The following is an 11353-nucleotide window of genomic DNA, read 5'->3' on the forward strand; positions in this document are numbered from 1 at the left end:
TGAGCCGGATGGAAGTGTTGGGTCCTGGCTACTCCAGCTGGACAACTCCCTGTGGGGCTGGCTGAGGCTTTGTCAGTTCTGCACTGCAGTGCGATTCTCCCTTCCAATCCTTCTTCCTCCCCCATTCCTTCCCTGGTGTGGATCCTTAATAAAGATCCAGCATCGCAAACTCCGAGTCTTCTCCCAAAGAACCCAACCTGTGACTCAGGCGGGCATCTGGGCAGGGGGCATTGGTGACCACAGGGACAGCATTTGGTTCTACCTGGTCTCACCCAGGGGCAGCAGTAAGTAAAGATAAAATCACTATGGCAACCAAGGATGTCCAGGGCAGGGGTCGAAGGCCTCCTAGGGGGAGGAAGGTGGGCAAGGGAAGAGGAAGCACAGTGGGGCAGGGATTGGGTACCTTGGTCCAGCCCTGGCCTTGAGGCTAACATGCTGTGTGGCTTTGGGTGAGTTGCTACTGTTCTCTGAGTCTAGGTTTCCTTGTGAGTAAAATAGGCTAGAATCTATGACCCTGGATGTACTAGTTTCCTAGGGCTGCTGTAGCAAGTCACCACAAACTTGGGGGCTTAAAACAGCAGAAAGCTTTTCTCTCCTAGCTCTGGAGGCTAGAAATCCCAGATCAGGACCACTGGGCCAAGATGAAGGAGTCAGCAGGGCCTCACTCCCTCTGCAGGCTCCAGGGGAGAATCTGTTCCTTGCTTCTTATAGCTTCTGGTGGCTGCCAACATCCCTTGGCTCTGGCCCCCCACTCTGGTCTTCAGTGCCAGCACTTTCAATTCTGCCTTCCTATTACCTTCTCCTCTGTGTTTGTATATCAAGTCTCCCCCGTCTCTCTTTGTAAAAGATGTTATTTAGTTTTGGCTGCACTGTGTCTCTGTCGCTGTGTGAGAACTTTCTCTAGTTGCAGTGACAGGGGGCCGCTCTCTAGTTGCAGTGCCTGGGCGTCTCATTGCAGTGGCTTCTCTTGTTGCAGAGCGTGGACTTTAGGGTGCTCAGACTCCGTAGCGCTGGTGCACTGGCTTGGTTGCTTTATGGCATGTGGGGTCTTCCCGAATCAGGGATCGAACCTGTGTCCCTGCATTGGCAAGTGGATTCTTAATCACTGGACCACCAGGGAAGTCCTGCCTGTTCCTTAAACACGCACTTGTGATTGCATTGAAGACCCCTTGGACAATCCATGGTAACCTCCCCACCTCAGAGTCCTTAATCGTACCTCCACCTATCCTTTTCTTCCCAAATAAGGTCACTGTTATCAGACTTTGGGGTTAGGGCCTGATCTCTTTGGGGCCCATACTCAGCCCTTTGCATCTGCCGCTTGTCCTTGTGTGGGCTTTGACTCAAGGTCTCCCTTTCCGAGCTGCAGTTCTTTTTTTTTAAATTACTATTTTGTTTATTTAGGCTATAAATAAATGAGGGTCTTTGTCGCCGTGTGTGGGCTTCTGCTAGTTTCAGCGAGCGGGCGCTCCTCTGCATTGCAGTGCACGGGCTTCTCATCGCAGTGGCTTCTCTTGCCGCAGAGCGCAGACTATAGGCACGAGGGCTCTGGTAGTTGTGGCATGAAACTTGCCCTCAGGCATGTGGGCTCTTCTTGGACCAGGGATTGAACCTGTGTCCCCTGCATTTGTGGGTGGGTTCTTAACCACTGGGCCACCAGGGAGTCCTGAACTGCAGTTCTAGGTGCCTGGTTGTTACAGTGATGGTCTCGTTCTGCCAAAAATCATCTTCAGCAAGAATGGATAAGCTGTTCTGCTCACATTAGTAGTTTCACTGGCAATCACCCCCTCCACAAATACTATTTACTGAGCACAGACTATATGCTTATTTGCATATTATCACTGACTACCACCCAAGGAAGTGAGCTCATTATGGTCTCCACCATGCAGATAAGGACCCCAGGGATGGAGAAAGTCAGCAGTTTGCCGCGGTCCACAGAGTGACTCTGGGATTCCCCCTTAGCTTGTCTAACTTGAAGGCTGTCTCATCTCTTACTGTATATCTCCTCCCAGGCATAAATAGTGCTTCTCTTTGAAACTATTTACAAAGTGTGGTCCCTTTTGAACTTTGAATCTAGTCTCTTATCAGATCCTACAAACTGCAGACATAACACAGGAAGCGTTGTTCGAGAAAGCTGAAAGTCCAGTTATGAGAGCCCAGGAATGAAGCTTGTTTGGGCTGTGCTTTTGTGAGGTCTGCCATGAAGCAGAGCCTGGGTGGGGACTGGGGAGGGGGGTGTCCCAGACTCCCATCTCAGCTGTGCTTTTATTATTCTTCCAACTGAACTGTCTGGGACTTTGAATATCAGCCCTTGTTCCTGATGAATCCATGGGTTGAACTTCTTGATTACGTTATTTATTCATTAGCCAATGGGTCACTGCACACTGCAAGACATTGATGCTCATAATGACCCTTTCTCATGACTTTCATTTCAAACCCCAGAAAAACTCTCGACATAAAAAAAGTTGTGTGAGCCTATGGAAGGAAACCACCATGAAGGATGTTTACAAATGATTCTCTTGTGTGTGAGGGTTTCCCAAAGTCCAGAACAGAAAGGAGGACTTAGGAACGTTTCTGTCGAAAGGGAACTGGATTTAAAAACCAAGCACAAAAGCCAACATTAAGGTAAAAGTGTATTCAGCTGGCCCACGCACATCTTATTCCCCTGGACAGAAGGATGGGTGGAAACGAATTGTCCAGAAGCCAGGAGCCTTTGCCCAGCTACTGCCGAGATGGAGTGGGCATGAAGCAGGAGGGGGCAATGCTGGGCAGATGGGACTGGCCACGAGTGTCCCTGTAGACCATACAGACAGCATGAACTTAATTTTCAAGGCCACTGGGTAGCTCTGCAAGATTTTAAGCAGAAAAGCCACCTGTTTATGTGCTTTAGAAATATTTTATTAGCTGTGGTAATAGCCCTAGCAGCGGGGTGAGGAGGGCATGGATTCTTGTTGATAAGGGGATAAGATTGGATTGGAATGAGTCACATCCAGCCAGCGGCGGCCATGGAGAGTGCTGGGGGGAGGATGCCTGTGTATAACCTGGGTGGATGCTGGGACCTGTCATGGAGCCATGAGATACAGCTGACCAGCAGGACTGCGTATGGGGGACCAGAGTGAGAAGGTTTTCCTAAGAGAGGAGTCTTGGGGAGGGAGCAGGTTTTTCCTGGAAAGTGCAGGCTCCCTCCCATCACGTGACAGAACCCTGAAGACTGCGTCTGCGCAGGGACCCATATTGAGAAAGCGGCAGCAGCCCATGAGAGAACCCGTAGAAGCCAGCAGTCTCAGTCCAGTTCTGCCCTGATGCATGCGGATCTCTGGCAAGGCCCATTTCCCCCCAAGATTCCTTACCTGTAGAATACAGGAGTTGGATCATCTCGGGGCTTCCTAGATGGCAGGGGAGGGGAACACCTCTGAGTCTCTGGAATCAGTGTGCACACCTGGGTACATGGGTCTGCCTGTCAAGGGGTCGGCAGAGTCACCTGAGAAAGAAGTGATATCTGACCTCTCAGGCCACGCCCATAGCTGGAGCCCAGCTGGTTAGCACTGCTCTTGAAATATGCCAGGGGTGAGCCTTGTCTCACCCAACCAGTTCCTGGAAGGTTGAGGCTGGGTCATAGGTTTCACACATGTCCCTCCGTGGTGGGTGTGTCTTGATGTCCCCCAGGGGCCTCCCCATACCTGCAGAGTCACCTGTGAGGAGCACTGAGGCTCCTCCCTGCACCCGAAGGTTCTGGAAGAGCCTCCTAGCCCCCTGGTTGGCCGGGGCATGGGGCTTCCATGCCCTTTCTCTCACTTTATCTTGCAAACTCTTGCTCATCCTTCAGAGTCCTCGGGCCCTCCTCCAGGATGCTCCACTCAGCACTGATTTCCCACTGAAACAGAATCCTGTAGGCAAGGTGGCCACAACTCTCTTCAGCCTGTTTCACACTTGTCTGGGATGTAGGCACCCTCCTCCAGCTCTGCCCCATGAGACTTTCTGGCAGAACTTATGCACCTCGGTGTCACCAAGTGCCACCCCCAGTGGTTGGCACTTACTTAGGGCTCAACAAAGTTATCTTCCATAGCCATCCTAATTTGTGGAATGACCTTCCTGTTTGTGACCTCTGGCTCCTTGCTGGGTCAAGCATGCATGTTGAGGTGGGAGGTCTGGGGGATGGGTGAGGTCTGCCCACTCCCCTGGGGGTTGCTGGGAGGACAGCAGCACAAACGCCTGGCACAAAGAGCTCGGCACCATTTGCAAAGTGCCTTGTGCATCCCTTCCCACAGGCTCCCAGAATGATGAACGCGAAACGAGAGCCGTCAAAGATTGTGCAAAGCCTGTTGGACTTGTGCATGGAATGGAAAAAAATAACCGTGTCTGGAGCACTTTGGAGCAGGCCTCCTGCCAGCCAGCTCCTTTAGAGAGAAAGCTGTGTGTGTTGTGTTGTATATCCCTGGCCGGCAGGAGCAGTTGTGCCCATTTTACAGATGTGGGGCGAGGATGGGAATGCTGCCAGCGTTGCTCAAGGTCACAGCCTTGCTCAAGGTCGCAGTGCAGCTCTCTCCGGCTGGCTGCCTCCTGGGGTGAGAGCTGCAGCGTGGGGCGCTGTGTTTCTCTTGGACAGAGCAGATGGTCTTGCGCCCTACCTGCACTGGCTAACCGTATCTCGCCCTCCCACACATCCCGTTTGAAAGTCCAGCCAAGATCCACTTCCCTCTCTGGCTTCCATGCCCTGGTTGGGCCTGAGCCCTCTCTTTACACAGGACTTGCTCTAAACCACTGGGGGCGGGGGCCCGGAGCCTGGCAAGCAAGCTGTTTACTCTGGGAGATGAACTCTTCTTGGGGGCAGGACGGGGGCTCTGGGGCTGGAGCCAAGGAAATCACCACAGTCTGGCCAAGGGGAGGCTTGAGGTGGCCAGAGGAATTTAGAAGTGGCCTCTGATCTCAGGGGAGAGGGCAGCGGGCTGAGAAAGAGGGCAAGCACCGTGATTGAGCTGTGGGGAGGCTGGCCTGAGCCCCAGGGCTGTGCTGATGGGCTGCGGGGGTGGGCTGCTGGCTGCCGAGGTACCCCAGACAGGCCGACAAAGCCAAGCCGACCCCGGGGGAGGGCGCTCACCCTCCCAGATTGTGGGAATGAGGCTGTTGGGTCACCCAGCCGGCTGGACACCACCACCACCACCACGGAGGGCTGAAAGTGGGAGAGTGTTCCTTGCCAGGGCCGCAGGATGCCTAGAGTTAACTGGGCTCATCAGACCCCCTGATCTAGATTTGGCTGCCTCTTGAATCACTGAGCTGAGGCATACTTGTCAAATATTTGTCATATTTGAGGCTGTCAGCTCTTGAGGGAGCTCAGGCCAGGCACGCGCCCCTGTGGATGGGACATTGGACCCAAGGTTGGGGCCCCGGACTTTGGCAAAAGACAGGCATGGCTGTAATTCAGAGCAAGTCATTTCCTTTTCCTTTTCCTCTCAGTCAAATGGTAGGGATAAAAGGGAGTGTGGGAAAACTTCACATACTGCCCAGCACACAGTAGGGCCTCATGTAGGGGCTGCCTGTTCTAGGCCTTTCCCTGAGGACGGGACCGGCAGTCTGGTCTGGGTCTGCATCACCCACGGCCAGGGCTCCCCTGCAGAGGGTTGGAGTCGGGGCTCTGGGTCACCTCACGACCCCCCAGGGCCCACCACCAGGAATCCCGCCTGCACCTTGGGTGGTGGGTAGGGGGCAGGGGGAGGCCTGGCTCTGCTGGTACGAAGGCCCCCTTCCCCATGAGCACCAGGAACTCCTGCGAAGCCAACCTGCCCAGGTGTTGTACAACCTGAGACCAGAAGCCTGGACCCTCTCTCCAGGACAAGTGTCAACAAGAAATCTCCCGACTTACCTTGTTCACATTCCAGAGGTGCAGTGGCTAGCTCAGAGACTTGGTAACAAGACACCACTCTGGCTGCGCCTGCCAGAGAAGCCAGCAGGTCTTTTATCTGCCGTCTCCAACTCCCAACCTGCACCCTAAGGAAGTACCTTCTGCCCACGGGGGCTCTCCAAACCATCTAAGGAGGACAATCCCCCTGAGCTCTTTGCACACTTGGCTAATCCTTGTTAGGCATTGGCTAATCACGGGAGGAGCCTCTTGGTGGGAAATGGAACTCACCAGAGGACCCAACCCCCAGCAGGCACTGGGAGGAGACTCGAAGTAGTTCATTGAGCAGGTCACATTCTGGGGATGAAAGCAAAGAACGTGAAGCAAAATGTGGTTAGATGGGCCCCACATGTTCTTGGGGCAATCACACACATGTACACACAGCCCTCCAAGTTATTTCCTATGATGAGAGGAGAGTGCTGCAGCCATAGAAAACCCAAGCCTTCTTTTACCTGACGGGCCCAGCTTGGGCAAGGGGCTCACACAAAGACACACAGCAGCTTAATGGCAGGGCGTGATTTTTGTTATCTTTTATTTTCCCATGCCATTTCACTGGACAGGTGTCCTCCATGCTCCATCCCACTCTAAGCCGACCCGCCTCCACCCCCCTTACCCACTCCCCACCCTCGCCGTCCCAGTCCCTAGCTCCGGGTGATGTGTTTGAAATGCTTCAGGCGGTGGGTGGGGTGGGGTGGGGGGAAGGGGGCACAGCAGAGGGAAGAGCACATGGGAGGGCCCTGAGGCACAGGGAGCTGATGATGTGAGCACTACCTGAGTGAATGGGAAGAGGGAAGCAGAGGTGTGGGGGTTGGAATGGCATTCCAGCTTTATGACTTTCTTTTTCAGGATGTGGAATTGGCCAACTATGGGGGCAACTTGCTCACCCTCAGGCAGGTAAGTCTCAAGCCCACATGACTCTGAGGTCCTGAGGCACAAAGAATAGGAGCTTGCTGGGGTGTGGGGACGGGGCACATAAGAAAACCCACGTCTCCTGCCTCCTGGGTCAGGGCACCAAGGAGGACTTCCTGGAGGAGGTGAACCTATTTGGGACCTGGGGGAGACCAGGCTTGCTAGGGCACTGCAGGCCCCCCTTTCCCAAACTGCTTGGTCACTTCTCAGAGAGGGGAGGAGTTCTTCCTCTCCCCTAAGGAACTGGCTCATGAGCCTTCAATGAGCTCTCCAGATCTGGGTCAAGAGCAGTGTAGGATGTCACCTAGGCTGAGCTAAGCTGCCACCAGGTATGACTAATATGTCCAAGCCTGACCAGGCGTAGGTGGGCACTGGAGGAAAGAGAGGAGGGGAGGAGAAGCTCGCTGCTGTGACCTGAGAGATTCCTGTGGGGCCAGCCCTCAAAACCCCAGAAAACATGATAATAGAGCCTTGCTGGCTGTAAAATGATGAAGTGTCTCCCTGAGAGTCTAGAACAACAATAGAGTCTGCCACAGAGCCTGTTTCTTGGGGACCCCGTGGTCAGTGCAATTAATGCACGCCCACATCCGCTCTGCACACCTACTGTGCGCCAGACATTCCAGGGAGATGCGGAGCCTGAAGATGAGCCAACAGCTCAGGATCCAGTGAGGGAGATGACAGAACAGAAAGCAGCTTGTTGAGCACTTGAAGAGCATTATTCCTAAGATGCTACAGAAGACGTGTGGTGGGAGAAAGTCCTCCTGTTGAGGATGGTACGGGAAAGCACTGGCTTGGTGCGAATGTGTGAGATGGGCCTGAACCATCACAGGGAGAATGGACTCTAAGGACTGTCCATCTGGGAAGGATCTCCAGGCATCAGCTGCTCAGGACCCACCATTCTCAAACTCATACTGAAACACAAAAGCGCCTGCTGAAACAGGCCCCCAACACACACACACACACACACACACACACACACACACACACACACACTCTCTGAGATTCTGATTCACCAGGGCCGGCTGGAGCCCGGGCATCTGCCCTTCCAACTGGCTCCCAGGTGCTGCAGTCTGCGGACCATACTCTGAGAGCAGCGATCCATTCACTCCCTCACCATTTCCTGGGCGGGGCCCAGCTCAGGGGTCGGCCCACTCAGCCCAGTTGTTCCCGGGACTGTCTTCGGTGCTCAGAGACCTTGTGCAGGGGAAGTGAAGGAGTACAAAGTCCTCATCTCCACCTGCTGGGCCAGGCTCCGACGCCCGGAGATAGAGGGCAAGCTCATGGTGGGTCACCCACGGGTCAGAGGCCATGACAGAGTCACCTGAAAACAAAGTTTTCTCTTTTGAAAAACTGGTTTTCAGTAGTCCTTTCTTTCTAGTTGCACTGGGTCTGCGCCGCTTCCCAGGGGTGTTTCCTAGCTTCGGCGAGTGGGGGCTCCTCTTGGTCGCGGTGCTCTGCTTCTCATTGCGGTGGCTTCTCTTGGGCAGCACAGGCCTTGGAGCACAGGCTCAGTAGTTGTGGCTCATGGGCCTAGTTGCCCCACAGCACGTGGAATCCTCCTCGACCAGGGATTGAACCCATGTCCCCTGCATTGGTGGGCAGATTCTCATCCACTCCACCACCAGGGAAGTCCCCAAAACTAAGCTTTCTGACTCCGTGGGGGCCTGGGGACACTATAAGGACAGGGCTGGGAGGGGGGAAACTCTGGGCTCCAACTTCTTGCCTAAAATGCTGGCTAAAGTGCTTCAGAATGGGGTAAAGGAGCTTGGAGACCCAGTTAACAAATGGAGAGATGGAGTGTAGGGGGATGTGTGTGTGTGTGTGTGTGTGTGTGTGTGAGTTTGTGTGTGTGTGTGTTTGTGAGGGCACACACACACGCATGCAGCTCAACAACCATCACAAAAAGAACTAGGGACGTACTTACACCTTGTTTCTAGCCCTTTCTGAGCGTCAGTTTCCTCATCTGGAAAAATTAAATGGGTTGAATTAGACAGTTCCTTTTGAGAGAAAGAGGGCTGGGGGAAAGAGGGTGGAGGCCCTAAGGAGCGTCCTGGTAACAAGGTCATCATTTGATTAGCGCCCAATTTAAAGCCGCTAATAGACATCTGAAATTTTGCAAAGCTGCACAATTACCAGGCACAGCCTGAGTGGCACTCTGTCTGTGGGGAGCAGTCCATCTATCAGGGTGTCATCAGCCTCCTCATCTTACTCCAAAGACCTTGAGTTTGAATAACATTGACCAGAGGAAGCTCCTGAGACAAAACAAAAGAAGCCCTTGGCCCAGCAGCTCTGCGGGGGGCTTCAGAGGCAGTTTCCTTGGGCCCCCGCCAGGCTTGAGAGAGAGTTGTCCCCAGGGGTTCTGGGGTGCTGGCAGAAGGCCGACTGCTCTTCTCTCTCCACCTGTGCCCAGGGCTCTGCCTGCTGACATCAAGCCAATTACAGCATCCTTCTGAGAGGCCGGCAAAGAAAACAAAGGCTCTGAAAGAGGAAAGAAAGACCCCCAGTCAGCACTTGGGCTGTGGAAGCTTCAGGAATAACACTCAGGAGTGTGGGAGCCAGCCTAGACTGGAATCCCAGTTCTACTTCACAAGCTGTGTGACCCTGGACAGTGTACTTAACCTCTCAGTTTTGTTATCTATAAAGACCTCTTTGGTCCTGGGGATTAGCTAAAATGACAGAAATGAAAGCACTTTGGAGGAAAAAAAAATGGAATCCACTGAAGCCTTCAGCTGTGCTGTGCTGTAAATGAAAGCTGCTTAACCAAGAGTGGCATATGGAATCTCAGACATGCATCTGAGTCTCAGCTGTTTACTGTGTGACCCTCAGATACTCACTCAACCTCTCAGAGCCTTGGTGTCATCTGTAAGAGGCAAGTGTTTATGGTATTTTCCCTAAAAGGATGATGGAAGGAAAATCAGAAAAGAGCCTGCGCAAAGTGCCAGGCCTCTCAATAGGCCTCAAAAAGTTACGCTTCTCTTATTCCCCAGGCATCCTCATTCCAGAGCCAGGGTGGCACTACCATTATCCGCAGGTGTGTGTGTCACTATGCCACCCTGGGTGCCGGGCCAGGCTATGGGGCACGGCCAAGCCCTGGATGACCCACAGCAGCCTACCCACCCAGTGGTTAGCTCAGGAAAGCCTCAAATTATACAATTTATGAAACCCAATCCAGTTTTCCGACTGGAACGTGTGATTAGAGAGATTACACATTCACTGTTGCAATTATGGTAATGTTGATGTGTGGACAGATAACTGGCAGCGGGGCTGTTCTGAACCGTCTATTTATAGGTTGAAGATTCTTGCTATCTCAAGGCAGACATATGGGCCATAAAGGCAGGCGACAAAAACAGGAGGGGAGAGCAAAGCTCCCTCGAAATGAAAAGACACGAAAGGAAGCGGTAATTAGGGCTGGGACCAGCTTATGTAAATCAGGTAATACTTTCAAAACAGAGATGAGATCTGGTTTTAATAAAGCGCATTGGAACAAATGGTGGAATAATGACTTAATAAATCTAAATACAAATATTTTGTTCCGTCTCCAAAATGAACAGCCCTGGCGTCTGCCGAGCCCGGGCCGGGCGAGGGGGCGGTGCTGCAGAGTTACTGTATTCTTTCACTCCCTCAGCAGGCTCGAAGATTTTAATTTTTAGCCTTCTGCTAAATTACACGGGCTGTCAGTCAACTGTGGGAGATATTTTGAGTAGGGAGATTTATACAAACACACAGAGCACACTCGGAAGGCTCAGCACAATATCTTTTACACCGGCTGGGATGTAAATCATAGGTTGTTCAGAGCCCGAATTACAGCTCTTTCGGAAATAGACTGCGGAGAAATTATTCACCAGGAGGAATTCAGTGGCTTTTTTTCTCAGTGCCCCTCCTCGACCCTCATCTTAATCAGAGAAGCTCTCTGGTGGTCCTTTTTGGTGCTCTTTCCATCACTGCCCATCCCAACTCTGGTATCTAGAGCAGAAATTGCAAACCCATGACCCATGGACCAAACTGGATCCACAGGTGTGTGTGTGTGTGTGTGTGTGTGTGTGTGTGTGTGTGTGTGTGTGTTTATTGATTGGATCATGGATGATAGCCCGGAGACAAATCTAGTTTTAAAAATTAGTTGCAAATACTTTCATTTACTTATTTGGTTGTGCTGGGTCTTTGTTGCTGCGTGTGGACTTTCTCTAGTTGCAGCGAGTGGGGGCTACTCTCTCGTTGAGGTGCCTGGGGTTCTCATTGCCGTGGCTTCTCTTGTGAGCTCGGGCTATGGAATACAGGCTCAGTAGCTGTGACTTGCCTAGGCCTTCCTGTCCTGTGGCATGTGGGATCCTAGTTCCTGGGCCAGGGATCGAAACCCATGTCCCCTGCATTGGCAGGCAAATTCTTAACCACTGGGCCACCAGGGAATTCTTGGCAAATGTTTTTAAATCATGCAATTCATCAAAAAAGTCATACATCCAACTTCTCCCAATATAGGTCAGAATATCTAGCCAGCCACCTTGGGTTTGCTTCTGTGGTGACAGCTGGGGCTGAGGCTGCCCTGCTGTTTCTCGG

The sequence above is a fragment of the Ovis aries genome, chromosome 7, assembly GCF_016772045.2.
Source record: "Ovis aries strain OAR_USU_Benz2616 breed Rambouillet chromosome 7, ARS-UI_Ramb_v3.0, whole genome shotgun sequence".
Classification (NCBI taxonomy): Eukaryota; Metazoa; Chordata; class Mammalia; order Artiodactyla; family Bovidae; genus Ovis; species Ovis aries.